The sequence below is a fragment of the Panthera leo genome, chromosome B3 (assembly GCF_018350215.1).
Source record: "Panthera leo isolate Ple1 chromosome B3, P.leo_Ple1_pat1.1, whole genome shotgun sequence".
Lineage (NCBI taxonomy): Eukaryota > Metazoa > Chordata > Mammalia > Carnivora > Felidae > Panthera > Panthera leo.
In genome coordinates, this window is record NC_056684.1 from 23,847,968 (window position 1) to 23,873,454 (window position 25,487).

A 25,487-nucleotide genomic window follows, 5' to 3' on the forward strand; every position below is an offset into this window, starting at 1 on the left:
ATCTATTTGGGTCCTCTCTCTTTTCTTTATGATAATTCTGGCTAAGGGCTTATAAATTTTATTTATTCTTTCAAAAAACCAGCTTTTACTTTCATTGATCGATTCTACGTTTTTTCTTTCTATATCATTTATTTCTGATATAATCTTTATTATTTCCTTCTGCTGGCTTTGGACTTTATTTGCTGCTCCTTTCCTCGCTCCTTTAGGTATAATGTTAAGTTGTATATTTGGGATCTTTCTTGCTTCTCGAGATAGGCCTGACTGCAATGTACTTTCTTCTTAAGACTGACTTTGATACATCGCAAAGGGTTTGGACTGTCGTGTTTTCATTTTCATTTGCTTTCCATGTATTTTTTTATTTATTCTTTAATTTCCTAGTTAACCCATTCATTTTTAGTATGATGTTCTTTAACCTCCATATATTTGAGGGATTTCCAAATTTTTTCTTGTGAATGATTTCAACTTTCATAGTGTTGTGATCTGAAAATATGTATGATGTGATCTTGATCTTTTCGTACCTGTTGAGGGCTGATTTGTGACCCAGTATGTGATCTATTCTTGAGAATGTTCCATGTGTACTCCAGAAGAATATGTATTCAAGGGATGCCTGGGTGGCTCAGTCAGTTGGGTATCTGACTTCGGCTCAGGTCATGGTCTCACAGTTTGTGAGTTCGATCCCTGTATCAGGCTCTGTTCTGACAGGTCAGAACCTAGAGCCTGCTTCAGTTTCTGTGTTTCCCCCTCTCTCTGCCCCTCCCATACTCATGCTCTGTCTCTCTGTCTCTCAATAATAAATAAACGTTAATTTTTTTTTTAAAAAAGAAGAATGTGTATTCTGCTTTAGGATGAAATTTCTGAATGTATCTGTTAAGACCATATTGTCCAGTATGTCATTCAAATCCATTGTTTCCTTCTTTATTTTCTACTTAGATGATCTGTTCATTGCTATAAGTGAGATATTAATGTATTCTACTATTATGGTATTATTATTATAAATGGGTTTCTTTATGTTTATTATTAATCAATTTATATATCTGGGTATTTCAAGTTGGGGGCATAAATATTTACAACTGTGAGATATTGATGGATAGACCCCTTAATTATGGTATAATGCCCTTGTTCATCTCTTATTACAGTCTTTGTTTTAAAGTCTAGTTTGTCTGATATAAGTATGGCTACTATGATTTCTTTTGACATCCATTAGTATGATAGATGGTTCTCCATCCCCTTACTTTCAATCTGCAGATGTCTTCAGGTCTAAAATGAGTCTCTTTCAGGTACAATATAGATGGATCTTGGTTTTTTATCCATTCTGAAACTATGTCTTTTGACTAGAGCATTTAGTCCATCTACATTCAGAATGGTTATTGAAGGATGAAGCTGGTGCCGTTGTGTTGCCCATAAAGTTGGTGTTTCTGGTGCTTTTCTCTTGTTCTTTATTGTCTCTGTTGCCTTGGTCTTTTTTTTTTCTCCACTGAGAATCTTCCTTAAAATTTCTTGCAGGGCTGCTTCAGTGATCACAAACTCCTTTAGTTTTCATTTGTCTGGGAAAGTCTTTACCACTCCTATTCTGAATGACAGCCTTGCTAGGTAAAGAATACTTGGCTGCATAATTTTTCTATTCAGTACATTGAATATTTCCTGCCACTCCCTTCTGACCTGCGAAGTTTCAATAGATAGGTCTGCTGGTAACCTTAGGTGTTCACCTTTATAGATTAAGGAACTTTTTGTCCCTAGCTGTTCTCAGAATTCTCTTTATCTTTGTATTTTGCAAGTTTCTCTATGATATATCATAGTGTTGACCTGTTTCTGTTAATTTTGATGGGAATTCTCTGTGACTCTTGGACTTGAATGCCTGTATCTTTCCTCAGATTAGGGAACTTCTCAACAATAGTTTGTTCAAATAAAACTTCTGCCCCTTTTTCCCACTCTTCTTCTTGTGGGACTCCTATGATATGGATATCATTTCATTTCATGGAATCACCTAATTCTCTAATTCTCCCCTTGTGACCTAATAATTTCCATTCCCTCTTTTTTCAGCTTCATTATTTTCCATAATTGTATCTTCCATATCACCTGTTCTGTCTTTTGCTTCTTCAATCCTCATCGTCGCTTTATTCAGTTTGTTTTGCATCTCAGTTTTAGCAATTTTTATTTCTTCCTGACTAGATGTTAGGTCTTTGATATCTGCAACAAGTGACTGTCTGGTGCCCTCTATGTTTTTTTCAAGCCAAGCTAGCAGTCTTATGACTGTTGTTCTAAATTACTGTTCAGATTTGGGGCACCTTGGTGGCTCAGTCGGTTAAGTGTCCAACTTCAGCTCATGTCATGATCTTGTGGTTCATGGGTTCAAGCCCCACGTCAGGCTCTGTGCTGACAGCTCAGAGCCTGGAGCCTGCTTTGAATTCTATGTCTTCCTCTCTCTCTGTGCCTCCCACACTAACACTCTTTCTCTTTCTCTCTCAAAAATAAACATTAATTGTTTAATAAATAAAATAAATAAATTATTATTCAGATTTATCACTTACATCTGTTTTGAGCAAGTTCCTGGATGTGTTTTTTTCTTGACCTTTCTTTTGGGGGAGAATTTCTCTGTCTTGTCATTTTTTATAAATTTCTGTGTCTGCATGTTTTTAATGCTTGTTATGTTTCCTGCACCTAAGAGCACTGTTATATTAAAAATGGCTTATACACTGTCCAGTGCCTGTCAGTTCAGGAAGTGTTTCTGGTGCATGATGTGTGCGCTCTGCTGATGTGTTTTAGCTGCTCTTCCCGACTGGTCAGTCCTCTGCAGATATCCTCCTTGCTTGCAGTGGTCGGGTTCAACACCCCAATCTGGGACCCAGCAAGGCATGGGACCCAGAAAGACATGGACCCACTCTACCCTCCAGAGAAGATCCCTACAGCACTGTGCTTGGCACTGTTCTGTCTCAGAAAATCCATTGCATGGCCACACAGGTACCTGGAGCTTATGGTGAAACACAGTAAAAAGCTGCAGCCACTTTATCTGCCCTCTGCACACACCTGTGTACCCTGTGGTTGAATGGTCACTTAAAGGCACCAGCAAAGTCTTTTGTCCTTGGAGAGGCATTATACCCTCTTTCAAATGCTCTCCAAGAAGGGTAACTTTCTCCCCCAGTTCAACCAAAGGGATCCCCACACCACACTGTCTGATATCCACTCCTGGGCTTCCCCTTTATTCTCCTCAGGAAAACCACAACCAGCCTGGATACACTCCAGCAAATGGTGCAGACTTTGAAGAACTCAGAAATTGAGTTCCACTGTTTATAAAAGCTTGTAATAGTCAGTTTTTCACTATTCCCCCATCAATGGTTTTGAGGGAGTGCTTTTCTTGTGAAAACTCAATGCATTGCTCTCTCTCACTGTTTCCTTCTCCTCTCTGCAAAAATGGCTCCTACCCTTCTGCAGCACCACACCTTTTCTCTTCCCCAATTCCCTTCTCTGCACCATATACCTGCCACATTGTCTCCCTAAAATTGTACAGAATGTTCTCTTAATCCTCAAATCAATTTTTTAGGTGTCCAATGTGATTTGATGTTGATCTAGCTCTGTTCAAGTGATGAGACTAGATTTCGGTCCCCCTACTACACCACCATCTTCTGCACTGTGATTTTGTAAGGTTTTTTTTTTTAATTTTTTAAAACGTTTATTTACTTTTGAGACAGAGAGAGACAGAGAGAGAGAGAATGAGAGAGAGAATGAGTGGGTGACAGGCAGAGAGAGAGGGAGACACAGAATATGAAGCAGGCTCCAGTCTCTGAGCTGACAGGACACAGCCTGACATGGGGCTTGAACCCACAAACTGTGAGATCATGACCCGAGCCAAAGTCGGATACTTAACCAACCTAACCACCCAGGTACCCCAAGTGTTTTTAGATTATTTTCTTTTTTTTTCAAGATTGATTAAAATCTATTGATTCATACTAAGTTCACTTAATATATTCCTCTTATGTCAAGACTAATAATGAGACTATCCTATGAGATTTTTATATCATTTTCATTTATAAAGTTTCTCTCTCTTTTTTTTAAGATTCTTATTACTTATGTGACATTGGCTTAATTTTATTTTGTTCCACATGTTTTTTAGTTATAATGTGAACATGTTTATCATCACTAATTTTAAATACTTGTTAGACAACTAAATACTTGTTTTAATCTTTTATTGGTATATGTTTATTTTATGTTCTCATTCTATTTATACTGTGAAGCATTAATAATCTGGTGAGCCATTCATGCTGTCTTTTTTTATTTCCAGAATTTTTTTCTCTTTTCTTCTTAATATAGTATTTAAAACTATCCAAGCAAATTAATTAATAAACTTAAATTTAAATTTAGGTAAACAGTGAATCTTACCATCTTTTGCTTGGTTGAAAAATAGTCATTATTCTCATATATATACATACATATATATATACATACATATATATATATGTATGTATATATATGTGTATATATATGTATATATATACACTTTATTACTATATAGTTCAAGGTGGACAGAGATGGGTTTCATATAAAATATGACATGAAGAAGCACTTCAGGCATAGTTAGGCCAAAACATCCTCAAGGGCCAGTGGGAATTCTCACATCGGTAAGCATTTTGTCCTGAAGATACTGGAATACCTCTCAGGGTATTGTAACACTTCAGTGACAATGAGCCTCTGGTTATTCTACTCAGAAATGTGGTCACCAGTGATTCTGGTCTCCATGATTAATTTAGTGTTGATCAATGTCTCTTAGTATAACAGAATCCTGAATTCTCAGTGTATGCCATGTATCTCATTATAATGGTCCCTTTTATAAGTGTGCCTGGATAAATGATGACTCCACAAATGGATTTTGTTGGAATATGAACAAAGTGAGTAACAAAAATTAATTTTATGAGCTGAGGTCTAGTCCATGAATCATGCTGAATAAAAATGTGGAAAGGAATTCAGTTTGGTCAGCAAATGTTATTTTAAAAAATGCTATGGTATTGTAAAACAAACATGCTGGCATATTCTAGAGGATATGAGTTGTAAAAAGATGTATATAACCAACTGTGGGATGATATAACTACTCTTTGTGTACTTGACTGCCAGTGTTTACACATGTGTCATAAGTAGACCCTGGGGAACCACCACATAAATAATGAGTCCCATGAGAAATGTTTGTGACTATGCTTGAGTTATTCACATGTTTGAGCTGCTGGAAACTTCTGAGTGATGATGGGTGTCTTTAGTGAGCTTAGATTGTCAAAATCCAAAGATATTATGAAATTTTACTTATCATTTTCTATTAAGTAAAACAATGTGTGTTTCAAGAGTAGGCACTCTATGTTAAATCCTCACAGTATATTTTAATTTCCTTGTCAACCCACATACTAGGATTGGAACAGTTGGTTACATATTGTTTTCTTTGTTTTTTCTATGATCTAAGCAAGAAATTTCATATACTTTTGAGTGATGGCTTCAACTACATGGTAGATTAAACATTTTTATATGTGAGACAGTTATATTTTAAATTCTTGTATTCTTACATGAATTACATTAGCCTTTTTCATTTATCATATATGGGTTTCTAATGTGTGTAGAGAAACACCATAGTTATAATAAATCATTTCTCAGTGAATTTACTGGGGAAATTTTTAGACAAATATCTTAGAAAAAATTATTTCTGTACTGTTGAGATCAAAATTGTGAGCATAACAATTGTCATCAGATGGCCCAATGAATATCCATGAATAATTCTTATAATTTTTTATAACTAAATATTCCATTAGGAAAATTTTGTTTTGCAATTTCTCTAACTTCCTATATACTTTGTAGGTAGAGTGTAGTATCAGAATTCCATGGAATCTCATCACTGCACCAATGAAGTGCTGATTTTGAAGTGATCCCTTATCTGGGAAGGGAAAAAAACAATATACTCCTAATTTTAATACCAGACTTGTAGCAAATTTATGTATCTCTGTTGTCTTATTATTTTTTAAGTAATCCAAATTTAATTCAATTAGTGTATAGTTGGTTAATACAAACTATTATTAGCATTAATAATTGTGGGAATATGTGAAGTTTCAGTCTCCTTTATTTTTCAGATTTTACTCTTTCTTCTACTTTGAATAACCAGAAATATCCTATAGTAATAATAAATTAGTGTATTTTTACAGAAAGGTACATAGTGAGTACTCCTGCCTAGTGCAACTTTGACAAATGGTCATATATGCCATTCATCTTTCCACATTTATACTTTTTAACCAAAGGTAGGTGTGGGCCAAAAACTAGGTTTCATATGTATGAATTTAATCCTTCTCCTTGATGTATGACATGAGAGAAACTGTTGGGAATAATTCTGCCTCCCATCCTAAAGGGCCAGTGGGAATTCTAACATCAGTAATCATTTTGTCCTGAAAGTGCTGACATTTCTCTTAGGGAATCATAATACTTCAGTAACACTCCAGTAATACTGGCTACTCTGGTCAGCCATGGGGCTGGGTAAGCATTTCTCAAGGTGATAGAATCCTGAGTTCTTGAGTGTCTGTCACATATCCATTCTAAAGATCTATTTTATAAATATGCCCACATCAATAAAGACTTCAAAAAAAGTGGATCTTGTATAAATCTGAAGAAAATGAATAACAAGTCACTTCTATGAGCTGAGCTCCAGAATAGGGACCATGCAAGGCTAAAACTGTGTAAAGAATTCAGTTGTTCAGGTAGTAGTACCAACAGGGTACTTGAAAACTAACCTGACTACATATTAAGCAAACTTAATTGCAGTTAATTATAGTTGTCTATAAATATCTAATTGTTGGGTAAAATGATAAAATTCTGTTTGTTTCACAGGTAGCATCCATATACTCATACTAAACAGACCATGTAAAACAAGCACATGAGTAATTATCTCAGTGGAAAATGGTTGTGCCTATGTAGGACATTCATGCTATTTACTTAGATGCTACAATATGCTTAATAAGGAGCGGTCTATTGATGTCAATTAGATAGCTTATTTGAAGAACTTATGACTCTTATTTGGCATATATCTCTTAAATAAAATAAACAATTGGTAATTTTAAAGTTGGTTTTATTACTGTGAATGTTTTAGAGTGTTTTAATTTGATTGATGTTGCAGTCACAGGAAGTGAAATAGTTGTTTTTTGCTATCAGCCAGGAGGCAATTTTCTAGACATTAGAGTAAAGGATTCAGGTAGATGCTACATAAAACATTTTAAAATCATGAAATAATTAATTTCCAGTTCTTGGTATTCAAGGTAGATTTAATTTGCTAATATTTCCCCAGCCAATTTTATATGTATTTAAAGGTGGATTATAGATCCACAGCTAATATCATCCTCAAAGGGAAAAAACTGAGAGCTTTTCCCCTAAGGTCAAGAACACAATAGGGATGTCCACTCTCACCACTGTGGTTCAAGATAGTACTGGAAGTCCTAGTCTCATCAATCAGACAACAAAAAGAAATAAAAGGCTTCCAAATTGGCAAAGAAGAAGTCAAACTTTCACTCTTCGTAGTTGACATGACATTCTATGTGGAAGACCCAAAAGACTCCAAAAAACTGCTAGAACTGATACACAAATTCAATGAAGTCACAGGATATAAATCCACATACAGAAATCCATTGCATTTCTACACACCAATAATGAAGCCGCATAAAGAGCAATCAAGAAATTGATCCCATTTACAATTGCACCAAAAGCCATAAAATATCTAGGAATAAACCAAACAAAGAGGTAAAGGATATATATGCTGAAAACTATAGAAAGCTTATGAAAGGATTGAAGAAGTCACAAAGAAATGGAAACACATTCTTTGCTCAGGAATGGGAAGAACAAATATTGTTAAAATATCTATACTACCCAAAGCAATCTACACATTTAATGCAATACCTGTTAAAATAACATCAGCATTCTTCACAGCTGGAACAAACAATTCTAAAATTTGTGTGGAACCAGAAAGGACCCCAAAGAGCCAAAGTAACGTTGAAAAAGAAAACCAAAGCTGGAGGCATCACAATTCTGGAGGCAAACCATAAGCTGTAATCATCAGGACAGTATGGTACTGGAACAAAAACAGACATATAGATCAAAGGAACAGAATAGAGAACCTACAAATGGACTCACAAATGTATGGCCAACTTCAACAAAGCAGGAAAGAATATCCAGTGGAAAAAAGTCTCTTCAACAAATGGTTCTGGGAAAACTGGGCAGATACATGCAGAAGAAACTGGACCACTTTCTTACACATACACAAAAATGAGCTCAAAATGGATGAAAGACCTAAATGTAAGATAGGAAACCATCAAAATCCTAGAGGAGAAAACTGGCAGAAACCTCTTTGACCTCAGCCACAGCAACATCTTACTAGCCATATCTTCAGAGGCAAGGAAAACAAAACCAACAATGGGACCTCATAAAGATAAAAGCTTCTGCACAACAAAGCAGTAAACAAAACTAAAAGCCAAGTGATGGAATGGGAGAAGATATTTGCAAATGACCTATCAGATAAATGGTTAGTATCCAAAATCTGTAAAGAGCTTATCACACTCATCAGCCTCCCCAGTGAAGAAATGGGCAGAAGACATGAATAGACACTTTTCCAAAGAAGACACCCAGATGTCTAACAGACACATGGAAAGGTGCTCAACATCACTTATCATCAAGGAAATACAAATCAAAACCAAAACGAGATAGCACCTCACACCTGTCAGAATGGCTAAAACAAACAACTTGGGAAATAGCAGATGATAGCGAGGAGTCAGAGAAAAGGGAAAACTTTCGCACTGTTGGTGAGAATGCAAACTGGCCCAGCCACTCTGGAAAATAGTCTGGAGGTTCTTTAAAAAATTAAAAATAGAACTACCCCAGAGCACCTGGGTGGCTCAGGACTCTTGGTTTCGGCTCAGGTCATCATCCCACAGTTCATAATATCAAGCCCTGTATCAGGATCTATACAGACAACATGGAGCCTGCTTGGAATTCTCTATTTCCCTCTCTCTCTGCTCCTCCCCCCTCTCAAAATAAATTTTAAAACATTCAAAAAATAGAACTACCCTACAAACTAGCAATTGCACTACTACATATTTATGCCAAGGATACAAAAATGCTGATTTGAAGGGACCCATACACCCCCAATGTTTATAGCAACTCTGTCCACGATAGCCGAATTATGGAAAGAGCTCAAATATCCATAGACTTATGAACATATAAAGGTGTGTGTGTGTGTGTGTGTGTGATAGAATATTGCTCAGTGATCAAAAAGAATGAAATCTTGCCATATGAAACATCGTGGATGGAACTAGGGTGTATTATGCTAAGTGAAATAAGTCAGTCAGAGGTAAATACATGATTTCACTCATATGTGGAAATTAAGAAACACAACAGATGAACATGGGGAAAAGAAGAAAAAATAAGATAAAAACAGAGAGGGAGACAAACCATAAGAAACCCTTGAATACAGAGAACAAATGTAGGGTTGCTGGAGGGGGTTGGGTGGTGGAATGGGCTAAATGGATGATGAGCATTAAGAAAGGCACTTGGGATAAGCACTGGGTATTATATGCAAGTGATGAATCACTGAATTCTACTCCTGAAACCAATACTACATTATATGTTAACTAACCTGAATTTAAATTTAAAAAATAAAGATGGATTATAGTTATAATGAATGATCCTAAGGGGAATAATTGGGGAAACATTGACCTCAGTATCTTCTAAATAAAAGATAACTTCTGCTTCAGGAGTGACTATAATTTTCTTGCCATGTAGGTTGTCACGTGCATATCTATGGTTAATTCCTTGTAACCTGTTAATAGTAAACTTTCAATTAGAAAGTTTTTATTTTCAACTTCCATAATTTACTCCAAGCATAATAGGTTGGAAATTACATTGGAATTGCTTGAAATTGTTCCTGCCACACCATTTGAATTGCTGATGTTGTTACTTGTACAAATTTCCTCTTCTGGAAATGTTCAGAACACTGATTTCCAGGCTTAACATTGCAATTTTTAATAAATTTATTTTTCATGAATCATTTTTATTTTTAACTTTTGATTTAAATCTAGGTTAGCTAACATATGGTGTAATATTAGTTTCAGGTGTACAATATAGTGATTCAACACTTCTACACAACACCCCGTGCTCATTGCAGCAAGTGCACTCCTTTAAAAACACTTTTTAACTAATCAATAATGTAATTGGTTTTGCAAAAACTCTATGAATACAACAAATGTGAGGTTTAATAATTTGCTGAGTCATCTGAGGCTTCTGTCTCATTTCTAATAATATCAGAAAAATCCTAGTAGAGTAATCAATTAGTATATTTTACGTGCAGGTACATGATGAACCATCCAGTCTTTTCCACGGTTGACAAATGGACATGTATACTTCTAATATTTCTGTATTTTTACTCTATTTCCACAGGTTAATGTGAACCAAAACCTTGGTTTCATATGAATAAAAAGTATCTCCTTCCTCTTGAGATGTGACAAGGAACAAAGTATTGGGAATAATTCTGCCATCTCATCCTCAAGAACCAGTAGGAATTCTACCACCAGTAAGCATTTTGTCCTGAAGATATTGACACTTCTCTCAATACACTGTAGCACTCCTATTACGTTATGACTCTGCCTGTGCTTGTCAGCCATGAAGCCAGATCATTAACTGTGATGACTGGTCTCCATGATTAAATACTATGGTTTAGTGTGTTTCGGGGTGAAATAATCTGGGGTACTCAACGTCTGTCATATATGTCAGGATCAAGATTTTTTTTAAGTATGCCTGGAACAATGATTCTCATTGGAATCTGAACAAAATGAGTGAGAAAGTCACTTCTGTGAACTGAAGTCCAGCACAAGACACCATACTAGGCCAAAATGTGGAGGGGGTTCAGTTTGGTCAGCTGGTGTTACTAATAGGCCTATAGTAATTGAATTCTATCCTGATTGCATATATTAAGGATAATGAACTATACAGAGATCTATCAATTTCTGATTTAGGAATAACATGACAACTCTTTGAGTGCTTGGCTGGCAGTATCCATATATTCATAGTTACCAGACCCTGGAAAACCAGCATGTGAGGAGAGAGACCAGTGGTTATGCCTACCCTTGAGCCATTCACACATTTTTCTTACGTGCCAAAATCTTCAGAGTGAGGAGCAGTTGATTGACATCAACTAGGTAATTAACGTAAAGGATATGAGTGTTTACTGATTTATGTTTTAAGTAGAAGAAATGTGTAAATTGAAGAGTAGTTTATATTTGTCAAAACTTCTTAAAGCATGTTTTAATCTCCTTGCTGATGAAATCACAAGAATTGCAACACATTTTTCCCTCTGTCACCCTAATAGACATTTGGGCTGTGGACTTAAGTAGATGCTGCACTAAACATTTTTAATTATAAAATGATTACATTTTTAATTCTTGGTGTTTTAGGTACATTTTACTGCCTAATATTCATATTTTGTTAGTAAGCTTCATAGTTAGCATTGAAGGGAACATCGTTTTATTATTTATTTATTTTTGGGTTTTTTGGGGGTTTTTTGGTCTCTTTTTTTATTATTATATGAAATTTATTGTCAAATTAGTTTCCATGCAACACCCAGTGCTCATCCCAAAAGATGCCCTCTTCAATACCCATCACCTACACTACCCTCCCTCCCACCCCCCCCCCCCATCAACCCTCAGTTCTCAGTTTTTAAGAGTCTCTTATGCTTTGGCTCTCTCTCCCACTCTAACCTCTTTTTTCTTTTTTTCCTTCCCCTCCCCCATGGTTTTCTGTTAAGTTTCTCAGGATCCACATAATAGTGAAAACATATGGTATCTGTCTTTCTCTGTATGGCTTATTTCACTTAGCATCACACTCTCCAGTTCCATCCAGGTTGCTACAAAGGGCCATATTTCATTCTTTCTCATTGCCACGTAGTACTCCATTGTGTATATAAACCACAATTTCTTTATCCATTCATCAGTTGATGGACATTTAGGCTCTTTCCACAATTTGGCTATTGTTGAGAGTGCTGCTATAAACATTGGGGTACAAGTGCCCCTATGCATCAGTACTCCTGTATCCCTTGGGTAAATTCCTAGCAGTGCTATTGCTGGGTCATAGAGTAGGTCTATTTTTAATTTTTTGAGGAACCTCCACACTGTTTTCCAGAGTGGCTGCACCAGTTTGCATTCCTACCAACAGTGCAAGATGGGGGGACATCCAAGTTTTAATGCCTGATGCTGATGGAGGCCATTTGGGGAAACTTTGAGACCAAGGTCTTATGACCTTCAATGCTTCCCTGTTTCAAGGACTGAGCATAAATTTTGTTGTTACATGGATAGTCACATGACTATAGTTTATTTTTTATAATTTGTTATTAATAAATTTCCAATTATGGTGGTTTTGTTTGTCAAAGTTTCTAATTTCCCTTTATATTTTTTATAGATTTAGAAGTGATACTGGAATTGGATGGAATTCCTATTACTGCTCCAATGAACTACTGATTTTGTTACTTGTTACCAGCTCACTTCTATGGGAATAATCAGAACAGTGCACTCCAGAGGTAACATTGCATGTTTAATAAAATTTATTATTTATTATTATTTACATTCTATGATTTATCTTTAGCAAACAAAATTACAAATGATTTTGAGAATCTGTTAATACAAACAATGTGAGGCCTTTATAACCTTAGTCATCCGAGGATTCTGTGTACTTCCCCCCACCCCCAAAATTTGTATGCTTCTTCTATTAAATAATATCAGAAGATCTTACTTGAAAGATAGTATTACTATATACTTATGTATAGTAAACCTCTTGTGTTGTACATGATACAGATGGATATGTATGCTTCTCATTTTTCCCTAATTTTATTCTATGCTAGCAGATCAACATGGACTAAGAACTCAGTTTCATATAAAATCTTTTATTTCTTCCCCTTGAGACATGAAATGAAAGAAAGTGTTAGGAAAATTTCTTCCTCCCATCCTCAAGCGTCAGTGGGAATTTTCTTGCTGGTAAGCATTTTTCCCCAATGATACTGGCATTCCTCCCAGTGAATTATAACACTCTAATGATAAGAATTTGGCTAAGTTAGTTAGTCATGAGGCTGGGTCCTTGACAGTAGTGGCTAGTCTCCATAACTGAATAGTATGATTCAGTGTGTCCTAGTGAGACAATCCTAATTTCTTAATGTCTGCCTTTTTATATCAGGATCAAAATTCCTTTTGCAAATGTGCTTGGATCAGTGATGACTTCAAAAATGGGTCTTGTTGACATTGGAAGAAAATGAATGACAAAATCACTTCTGTGAGCTGAGGTCCAGCACAGGGACCATAATGCTAGACAAAAAAAAAAAAAAAATGTGGAGGAGAATTCAATTTGGTCAGGACATAGTACCAAATAAAAAAGACTATAGCATTGGAAAACTAGCATGCTGATGAATGCTAGAGGAAATGAATTGTACAGAGGCAATAAATAACCATTATGGAATGACATGGCAACTCTGAGTGCTTGACTGGTAGCCTTCATAAGCCCACAGTAAACAGACTGTGGAGAACCAGCACATGAGTAGTGAACACTGTGAGAAATAGTTGTGCCTACGCATGAGCTATTTACACCATTTCTTTAGTCATAGTCATTTGTGAGAATCAACATGTTTAGGTCTTATTAGATAGTCAATTAGAAATTATTCATTTTTTCTACTCATTTATCTCTTAAATAGAATAATTATGGGAAAATCAAAGAATAGATTATATTTATTGGATGATCTTATATGTTTTAATTTGCCTGCTAGCCCAGTTGCAGGGATTAGAACTTTTTTTTTCTTTTTCTTGTCACTCAGGAAGAAATTTTCTAGATATTTCATGATGGATTAAACTAGGTATTTCATTAAACGTTTTAACATTAAATTATTAAATTTCTAATTATTGAAGTTTTATGTTGATATAATTGGCTAATGTTTATATTCCATCAATGGGTTTATATGCATAAAGATAAGTTATAATTGTAGTGAGTAATGCTGGGGGTGATCTGGGTCTAATACCTTGAGACCGATGTATTAGAAATTTGACTTTCTCTACCACCTTTTTCTGAGTAAAAGCATAATTTTTCTAGTTATGTAGTCAAGGGAATATATGGTTAATTCCTTAACTACCTCTCATCAGTAACCATTCAACTGGAAAGGTTATTTCACAACTTTTTAAATTTCCTCTGTGCTTTTGTAGAATGGAATAATTTTATGAATGTCATAGAATACTCACTATTGTAGCAAAGAAGTGCTGATTTTGTCATTTTTATCTGTTCCTTTTCTCTGGAATGGAACAAACCAATGCACTCCAAGGGTTATAATCAATTTTAAATAAATACTTTTATGGCTTTTTAAGTAAAATACTTATCTGTAATTAAGTAGATAATTGGTTTTGTGAAGTAGCTGTTAATCCAATGTGACTTCTTAATTATCAGTGAGCCATCCAATATTTTGTCTCTTTTATTTCCAAGATTTTTATGACTTCTCTTTTTGAATAACAACAGAAACATCCTAGTTAAATAACATGAGTTCTTTTGATATGAAGGTGTATTATAATCCTTTCTGTGTTACGAATGTTTGACAAAAGGATGTGTATACACATCTTTCCATATTTTTACTCTGTTTCCACAGGTTGACAAGAACACTAGCTGGGTCTCATATGAGTTTATTCCCTTTTCTTGAAAGAATTCCAACAGGAATTCTAACATTAGTATTTTGTCCTGAAAATACTGGAATTCCTCTTAGGACATTCTAACATTCATATGACACTAAAACTCTGTACTAATCAGTTGTGAGATTGAGTCATTGACTGTGATGACCAGTCTCCATGATTAAATGGTATAGTTGTGTCCCAGGGAGACGGAATCTGGAGTACTCAGTGTCTACCACATATCTTAGGATCAACGTCCCTTTTATAAATGTGGAATCTGAACAAAATGAGTGACAAAATCACTTCTGTGAGTTGAAGTCTGCTGAAGGATCCTGTAAGGCAAATACATATATTTGTCAGGTAGTAGTACAAGCCAGGTCTGTGGTATTTGAAACCTAAGCTGATTGAATTGTACAGAGATCTATACATATCTAATTTAGGAATGACATGGTACTCTGTGAATGCTTGGCTGGCAGCAACCATAGACTCATGATAATCAGACACTGGGGGACCAGCACATGAGTACTGAGACCAATGAGTTATGTTTTTGTCTACCCTGAAGCCATTCACCTGATTTCTTTATATGCTGCAATCTTGTAAGGCATAGTCCATTGAGGTAAATTAGATAGTCAATTCAAAAGATATTAAGTCATTAGTTAACAATTATTTTTTTAGATAAAGGAAACATAATGGAAGCTGAACAATAGTTTCTATGTATGAGAATGTCTCAGAGAGTATCTTAATTTGCTTGTTAATCCAGTCACAAGAATTCATAGTGTTTGATTTCTTGTCACCCAAAGAGAATTTTTCTAGACATTTCAGTGATGGAGTCAAGTACATACTGCATTCAATATTTTTAAATTTTTTTTAATGTTTATTTATTTTTGAAAGAGTGAGAGAAAGACAGAGTGGAAACAGGGAATGGGGCAGAAAGAGAGGGAGACACAGAATCTGAAGCAGGATCCAGGCTCCTAGCTGTTAGCATAGAGCCTGACACGGGGCTTAAACTCATGAACCGTGAGATTATGACCTGAGCTGAAGTTGGATGCTTAACCAACTGAGCCACCCAGGTGCCCCTGCATTAAATATTTTTAATGGTGAAATTATTGCATTTCAAGTTCTTAGAATTTTAATTGTTAATATTCATATTACTTTGGTCTGTTCATTTCTGTTTAAAGGGAGATCCTAGTTTTGATGAATGATGCTTAGAATTCTTTGGAGAAACTTTGACTAGGTCTTAGAACAAATAACTTTGTATACTATTCTATTCCATGGAACAAGTATACTTTTTTCTTGTCATGGTCAATGAATGTATGTAATTACATATAACCTCTTATCAATAAACACTGAATATAAAAGTTTTTTTTTCTTTTTCAGCTCCTCTGATTGTCCTTGTGGTTTGTAGGTTGGAAGTTAAGATAGTAATTTCATGGAATTCTTGCCATCTCACCAAAGAACAGTTGATTTTGTCACTTTTACCAGCTCTCTTATCTGAGAAGAAATGCAATGATGCACTCTCATGGTAGTTCTGAAAATTTGAGAAATGGTTGTGCCTACACATGAGCCATTTACACATTTGTCTGAGCTGCATAATTTTCTCAGTGATTATTGATTCCTTGAGGGCTGTTAGATGGTCAAAATTAAAAGAGATTATGGATTTTTGCCTTTCTTTTCTATGTTATGTGATAACAAATATATGAAAATTAAGCAGTAGGTATGCATTTTGTCCCAATAATACTGATATTCTTTTAAGGAACTATAATAATCCAAATGACAGTGAGATTCTGTCTATGCTAGCCAGCTATTGATTGTGTTTGCTGGTCTCTCTGACTTCAAAACATGATCACAGTGTCCAGTGATGTCAGAATCCTTAGTGTTTAGTTTCTGTCACCTATTTCATGCTCATAGTCATGGTTATAAACATGCCTAGATAAATGATAGCATCAATAATTTATCTGTTGGAATATATGGAAAACATGAGTGACAGAAGCACTTTTCTGAAACTGAGTTCAAGACATATAAAGGCTATATAACGAAGTTAGTGTTAACCTGAAATTATGATAATTTGAAATATACTTTATAAAGAGTAGGATGAGTCCTCAATAATAACTCAAAAATATTAAAAGAAGTACAAAGAATTTAAACAGTGTAATAGGAAAAAACTTACTTAAAACAAAAGAAAGCAGCTAAGAATGAACATAGGAACCAAAAAGATGTAAGACATATCAAAAAAAGAAAAATGGCAAACATAAATCCCACCCTATGACTATTATATTAAATTTAAAAGACAGAAACTGAAAGATTCCATCAAAAATTAAATAGCTATATATTATTTATGAAAGATACAATTTAGAATGAAACACAAAAACAGTTTGAAACTAAAATGATGGATAAAACTGTATTACTCAAGGAATATCCAAAAAGGAACTGGAATGGCTATTCTGACATCAGAGAAAACAGACTTTAATGTAAACTATTATTAGAAATGAAAAAGAATATTATATAGTATTAGAAATGAAAAAGAATATTATATAGTGATGGATGGTTTAATTAATCAGATAGATGATAGATTGGTAGATGATAGGTAGATAGATAGATAGATAGATGATAGATATAAAACATAATCAGCTAACCACAGTGCCTCAAATAACAAAGGAAAAACAGACATGGTTGAAGGGATAAGTAGATAGTTCAGTAATAATAACTGGACACTTTAGTACCTTCTTCTTAATAATTGACAGACCAATTAGAGAATCAGTGTGGTTATAGCATACTTGAGCAATCTTACCAATAAATTTGATCTGATACACACACACACACACACACACACACACACACACTCAGCAACAGCAGAAAACAAACTATTTTCAAAAACATCTGGAGTATTCTCCAGCATAGACCATATGCTACATCATACAACTAGACTCAATAAATTTAAAAATATTAAAATCATGTAAAGTATGGTCTATAGCCATAGGGGAATTAAATTAGAAATCAAAACAAATAAATCTGGGAAATCACCAAATATTTGAAAATTAACATACTTCAAAGAACCAATTGGTCAAAGATAAAATCATGAAAAAAAAAAAAAACTAGAAAACATTTAGAATTGAATGGGATACATAAAAAGAGATGCTTAGAAGAAAATTATAGTTTTAAAAAAAATTTTAAGGGGTGCCTGGGTGGTTCAGTCAGTTGGGTTTCGGACTTTGGCTCAGGTCATGATCTCATGATTCATGAGTTCGAGCCCCACGTTGGGCTCTGTGCTGACATCTCAGAGCCTGGAGCCTGTTTTAGATTATGTGTCTCCCTGTCTCTCTGTCAAAAATAACCCTCCCCTGCTCACACTCTGTGCCTCTCTCTCTGTCAAAAATAAACATTAAAAATTTGTTTTAAGTTTATTTATTTTGAGAGAGACAGCACGAGCAAGTGAGGGGAAGAGAGAGGAAGAGAAAGATAATCTGAAGCAAGCTTTGTGCCATCAGTGCAGAGCCTGGTGCAGAGACTGATTCAGGGCTCAAATTCACAAAATGTGAGATCATGACCTGAGCCAAAATCAAGTTGGTGGCTTAACCAAATGAGCCACCCAGGTGCCCTAGAAAATTTATAGTTTTAAATGACTATCAGAAAAGAGTAAATATAAATACATCAAATAAATAACCTAAACTTCCGCTTTAAAAAATAAGAAAAAGACTAAACTAGAAAATCAAGTGAAAGGAAGTAAATAATAAATATTTGAGCAAAAATCAATGAAATAAAAACAAAACCCAGAATTACTAGGAAGAAAACCCATGAGACCAAAAATTGGATTTCTGCAAAGATTAATGAAACTGACAAGCTTTAGTTAAACTGAACAAGAAACAAAGTGAGAAGACATAAATAACTAGACTTAGGAATGAAGGAGGGGCATCACTACTGACTGTGGACTCCATTAGAAATGTTATTTGTCTCATGTTTTCTTGAGGGGAGATGGATATGGAAGAATCCAAGGTTTTAGTTGCACTTAAGACTCAGCAACTAAACACTGATACTTAGATTTCCATCGTCAACAATGGTTATCTCTGCAAATCTTCCAGAAGTTCCCTTGACAATATAATGTCACTCATTCATATTTATCTATGTTTTTAGCCAATATTTAACTAGTCAATAATTTAATCTATTTTATGAGAACTTTTGTAATCACATCACATGTATACATTAATAATATGGTGAGTCCTCCATGATTTTCATTCCTGTGTATTCTAGAATTTTTGACATTTATGTGCTTAGCCCAAAGCATAAAGGCATAGTTCCTTTTTTGGGCATAAAGATTATATTGGACCAAAGTGAGATATGTGATTGAGAGAACATCTCTGAGCCCTCAGTAGTGTGTCCTGTTGAGTATGAGCATCAGAAGAGAATGGGAAACTACCCCAAACACATTTCATGATAAGCTGGAAGACTCTATATGCTCCCTACCTGTTTAGTTATTTTTCTCCAATTACTATACACCATGATTCTCAACATAGTTGATGTCATACTTCTGAGGTGAAAAGTAATTCTTGGGAAAAAAAGAAATCTTAAATATTATAGTGGTTTATGGCCCTCCAAACAGTCACCATTCACATACACACATAAGCAGATATACAGAATATTTGTGGTATTAAAATTGGTGGGGGGGGGAGGATTGAAAACTAGGGGAAAATGTCTAAAAAGGATATTCAATCACGTGATAATAAAAAAAGGTTGAGACACACTGTCATACAAGTCTAAAGAAATTAATATATTTCTGTCATCTAACTGTGTAACAATCAAGTGTAATAGAAGCCAGAGCAGTCGCTATACTTTGCCAAGATTTCCTCAGTAGTAACAGGCTTTGCAGAGACAAATTTAATTTTAAATTTAGACAAATTTAATCTTCTAATTTTAGAAGATTGTGTTTCTTTTCCCATTTAGACTCACCTAATATCTTTCTCTTCCATGATACATTATCCTAACTTAGATCTTAATACTTTTTGAAGAACTGTGTCTCTATGGTTCCTTTGAAGGGAAAGTCTACTTGTCTTCCATTAGGACTTTAAGAAAAGTCTAACGTCCATATTCATGTATTTTCCAACAGCAATTTTCAGGACCAAATTTACTCTTAAACGAGAGAATTATGTATGCACAGTGATATACTATTACTCTGGCCCCAGGATTTATAAACGTTCAGCAGGAGCCAAAGTTCTATTGGAAACAAATTATCTAGAGCTACTAACATGTATGCCAATGTATGATGAAATATGTAGATCTTATAAAAATAGCATCTTTAAAATATCTGTAATTGAAAATTTAGGTAAGATTATTTTGGGGAAAATATGTTTGAAAATAGAAATATAAGCTGCTACATTATGATAAATGTTTCTAAACTTGTCAGGAAACAGGAAATGAAATAAGACGATATTACATCAGCATGTTTATATTCTGAAGACAAAAGCATGTTTTAACAATTATGTTTTTTGCCTACTTTTTTCTTTAATGTAAATTTAAAAATTTTATACCTTTACATAAAGCTAGTATTTCAAGATATTTTAATGGTTGACATGATGAAAAAGAAACCTAAATACATTTGATTAAAGTTGAGATATGGTGTTCTGCAGATGACTTAAGAAAGACATTGTTAGGACATTGCTTTAGGATACACACAATTCTTTATTTTTTACTGAGTAATCAGCAAATTTGAGATCAGAAAATCAAATGTAAGCCATTGTTCTGTGCATTTTTGAGGATACTCTGAATATATTAATGAAGTGTGCTCTTCATTTTATAACACCTATACTTTATTGTTTTATTGAAGTTGTTTAAAACTGATGATTTACAGTATGAGCTTTCTTCACAATCATAGATAAAAATATTGTATTTATGAATTCTTTTAGATGAAGAGTGGTTAGAACATTTATGATTCTTGCACAGGAATGTATCCTTTCACGAGATTATTGCTTTGGAGTAAATATTAGACTGTTATTATAAAAGAGATATTTAGTTTAATCCAATCCTTCCAAATATTTACATGTTATTGACATACATATTTTCTTCTAAAGATGGTCTTGTGAAAATTGATAAGCTAGAAACAATTTTCTTTTGCCAATGGAACTGTGGGAGCTTCTCTTGGACTTCATGAGATGGTAATAGAAAAACCATGTTTTTATTGAGATATATATATAAATGTTTGATAACATTTAGCCCTTAATAGAAAAAGAATATTTTACCTTGATAAAATAATTACTAGCCAGCCATTTTTTGGGTCTATTCAATGTCAGGTGGAAGGGAGAGCAATGCATGTTTGAAGGTTGTGCATGTGACACACAAGAACTTAGCAATATCCACTCTTTCCAGTCTGTATAGCACTATACCCACAATTTGTGCATGTTTTATTGTTAAATTAGATTACATGTACATGTGTTTGTGTAATATTTAAAAATATATAGTTTATATGTACATATAGGTAAAATTTATACTATGTATGTATATTTTGTCTTAAAATGTTATTTTTCCTCTTGTTTTCCCCTGCCAGGTAATGATGGGGCCTAAAAGGGAAGAGAAATTATCTATGCCTTTTCCTTTCTTGAATTCTATCTCCAGAGAGTAAGATGATAACTTAATTTTAAGTCAGTGATTTGCCATTCCTACCTGTGGTCTTTTGGACACCCTTGCAGGTATGACTGTATTATCAGGGAACATCATGTTTACTGGAAAAAAGCCCAAGATGGATAGGATCTGATAGATCTTCCTCTTCTTAAGCTTGATAACATTTGGTTGTAGCTAAGTATTATTAAAAGCCCATCTAATATCCAGTTAATAGTGGGCATTACAGTAACTAGGAGTTATAGCTGTGGGTAATAACAGGTATCCCTAAATGGAGGACTTTCTCAACAACCCTAAACCCTCAACAGTCCTAAAACTGTATCTACCTCTATGAGACCATTTACTAAGTTACTTCTCAGGTCTTTATTTCTGTGCTTGATTCATCAAATGGGCTTTTAATTTCTTAATGGCCTGACATTTTTAGTTTACTTTTGTGGTACAAGTAATTATAGATTTCCAGGCATGGAATATGTTCTCAATAAACTTTTACTGAGAATAGATACATAAATAGATTATACTGAGCGATTTTGTAAGTAGCCTGGCCAAATAAGCAGAAAATAATAAATGATGGGGGGAAAAGAGACATAATGTTCAGTGGGATTCAGGCAATCCAGTCAATTTTGGAAATGCACAAGATATAAGGGTCTGATATAATATCCTTATACTGAAATGTATAGAGCTATGGAGCAGCTAGCTATAGTTTCTGAGTTGTGTGAGAGTAAGAAGCAGCTTCCAAATAAAATCAATAAAGAGTACCAAAGAATAACTTCCCAGCCTCCAGCTGAATTACCTTTTTCATTGGAAGTGTAATTTTTCATTTTTTTCCCCTCAGAAGATCACTTCTTGGGAACTCATTTGAAGTGAGTGATACCAGTAAATCCTTGAAACAAGACTCTTCAGACAAAGGGGCTGTTGTCCAAATGCTACCCTCTGAAGGTAAGGTTTTTTTTCAGAATATTCCTTGCTTTCTAGGAGCAACCATGTCTGGGCAGAAAATTAGATGTTAATTTTCTGAAGATTAATGACTTCTGGTTATATTCTAGTTGACTTCAAGGGCCAGAATGCATAGTGAGTTAAGAGATACAGCTTTTCTTATATACATTCATAGATTTTCTACATTTCAGTTAGTATAGTTATGGTTAATAAGAAAGATTTTCTTAACTTTTCTTATCCAATAAACTAAGCTCCTAATTGGCTGGATCCAATGTGTTAACAGAGTCAGTTTCATGAGTTTCAGTGGTTCTCAAAAACCATTAGACTGGAGGGAAGACAACTATTTTCTTCTGAAATAATTGGCCAAATGAATGAGTGACCTAGAACTTTAAGAAGCCAATACAGAGGGAAAGAGATAAAAATCTGAGATAGTTGGAGGTGCCTATCACTTTTTAGCCCAGCAAGGAAGAAAAAGTAGCACTGATGTTTGATTTAGGGAGATTTAAAGTAATTTTTCTGGCCAGTGTGGACCCAGCAGCTGAAAATGTGGCTTTCTGTGTGTCCCCTGGGTAGATTCATTCCAGGATATGTACAGGTAGAGTATATAAGAATTTCATAGCCCCCAATAAGCTCCTTAGAAAAGTCCCACAACTTTGCCAATTTTCCCTCCTGTATCCTTGCAGGTGATGACCACAAATGTGAGGTGGATTTATTATTGAGGGTGCCATTACTTCTACTACAAGCTTCACCAAAACAATGATACAGTCTTCTTTATGCTTGGAGACTCGTCTCTTTCCTGTGTTGCAGTGGACACCTCCTGCAGATAAGAAATGCTTAACTGAGAAATGCTCATGTTGGGATATCATCGATGAGACTTTAATTTGGGCATGGTGACTGTTTCCCTTGCTGCCACTTGACTCAATCCCAGGAGCCTCAGTAGAGGAAATATTATTGCACAAGAATCTCAAAATGATGGAATTGCTCAGTGCTCCCATAAATATACATTTATAATTTCCATTTGCCATATGGTAAAATTTAAATATTGGATATATTGAAAAGAAACTTTACACAATTTTTTTTCAAATCTTCAAAGTGTATCTAAATATCTAATATATAAATTAAGTTCCCTCCTCCCTCCCAATTCTACCCCCCCAAAGTTTTCTTCTATTAAGGGAGTTGTGTGCACTCTTTAAGTGGATAGATGCACACATACAGTCACACAGACACATACACACAAACTATTTTGAAGGGTTCTGAAAGTAGGGCCATATTGTACACATTCTTCTGCAAATTGTTTTTAATTTAACAGTTTTAATACCCTTTTCTATTTCAGTAATACACATCTGTGTCATTTGTTGAATGACTGCACGACTGTTTTGTAGGTGAAATATAATTAAATGTTATAAGCATTTCTCATTCATAGATATTTATGTTAGCACCAAATTTCTGTGCAATGAAACTCCCTATCAATAATTCTACACTTGTCTATTATATCATAATAAATTACTTAGCAGTTCAAATACTGGGATTAAGGATATGCACATTTCAAATTATTACAAGATTTCCTTAAAATGTGGTGACAACTTTATCCTCAAATGGCAATGAATGAGATTGCCAGCTTTCCCCACAACTTCACAGATAATGGATTTTATAAATATTTAAATTTTTTGCCAATGTGATAGCCCAAACTATTGTCTTAAATTGTATTTCTTTTGTTTTTGAGTTTGATCATTTTTTCATGTTTATTAGCCATCTGTATTCTTTAATTTCCTCTTTATGTCCAATTTTGGGGGTGGGGGTTTAGATTTCTGGTTTTGAAGAGCTCATTTATTACTGGGAGAATAAGCTTTGGATTGTGAAGCATTATAGATATTTTTATGCACTTTTATACTTCATTTTTGTTGTAAGAATGTGTATGATTGTTATATGTCCAAGTATAACCATGTTTGCTTTTATGGCTTCTGAGTTTCATGTCATTTTGGAAAAAATATTTATACTGATTTCATAAAACCGTTCACCTATGTTAACTTCTTATTCTTTTGTGTTTCTTTTATTCAAATTCTTAAATCATGAGAAATTTTTTTGATTTGAAATCTTAAAGTTGCCAAGTTATTTGCCATTACTTGCGATTATTTGCCAATAATTGCCCATTTATCTGTAATGCCATCTTGCACATATGCTGTATTTCATCTGTGACTGGCACCATTTTTTTTCTGTGGATATGTGTGTCTCTTCTTCTGCCTCCTGTCTCATGTGTCTTCTCGTTGGAAGAAATTACAGTTTAGACTGCAATTTCATCAACTTAAGTAAATTAATTTAGGGGGAATTGATTTTTAGTAATATAAGTCTTCCTATCCAAGGACAAGGTATGTCTTTCTTTTTATTCAGCAATTTTAATTACTGTTAACATTTTCAATTTGTGATTTTTTTTCAGTTTATTTTCTTAGTTGATATTTTTTCTAAATCTGAAAATTTTGTTTTGGGGGGGAAGGTGGTCACCTTATTCTTCTCATGACTTTTCAGATTTTGTCAAAGTACATACCAAATCATTTGCAAATACTGATCATTTTGATTCTCTCCTTCCAAGTGATCTTGATTTAATTATGTTGATAATGTTCACTGACTGGTACTTTCAGAGCACTTAAACAAATGTGGAACTTTTACCCACCATTGATTTAATCAAACCTTGGGTTTGACCAGTATATTGTTGCTGGTCTATTAACCAAAAAGACTCCAAGAAAGAACGATGATCAAGAAAAGCTGAGTGACTAAGTAAACTTACTGCAGCAAGGGAAAACACCACTTTGACAACGTTTAGTAGTGTTTCAAAAGTAGGCTTTGGGGTCTGGGTTGATGTGGTTTGAGGTGCATTTTTCAAAAAATGGAAATGGTTAAGAATGGACAAAATTTGGCATACAAAAGTTTAAGATTGGTAAAAGAGTAACATGAGGTCCTTGATGGGAGTGTAGATAATCAAAATTTTTGTCTGATAAATAAGCTGTTTGCCTACATGAGTAAGATATTTTCAATAATAGAAGAGCTATAGCTTAGATGGGAAAACTGTCAATGTATTTATTGGTTTGTAGTTCTATCTTGTGTATAGGACTCTGCTAGGGGTGGTATCAGGTCCTAAACTTAATAGGTAAGTTATGTTTATTTAGGTGGTCTCAATCATTAATGCAATATTTGAATTTTAAATTTGAGATATTTTTGTGTATCATATTAGGTAAGTTTCCCACCTTTTATATTTTTAAGAAATTTCATCAA

At 34.4% G+C, this 25,487-nt stretch overlaps 1 long non-coding RNA gene across 1 annotated transcript; it reads left to right on the forward strand.

Moving 5' to 3' along the window:
• The first annotated feature begins 3,373 nt into the window (after positions 1–3,373).
• Positions 3,374–25,487, forward strand: LOC122221724. The gene is made up of 7 exons (XR_006203413.1): positions 3,374–3,635; positions 10,438–10,570; positions 11,013–11,195; positions 12,451–12,568; positions 21,217–21,358; positions 22,120–22,223; positions 22,904–25,487. It is a non-coding gene; the product is annotated as an uncharacterized LOC122221724 (long non-coding RNA).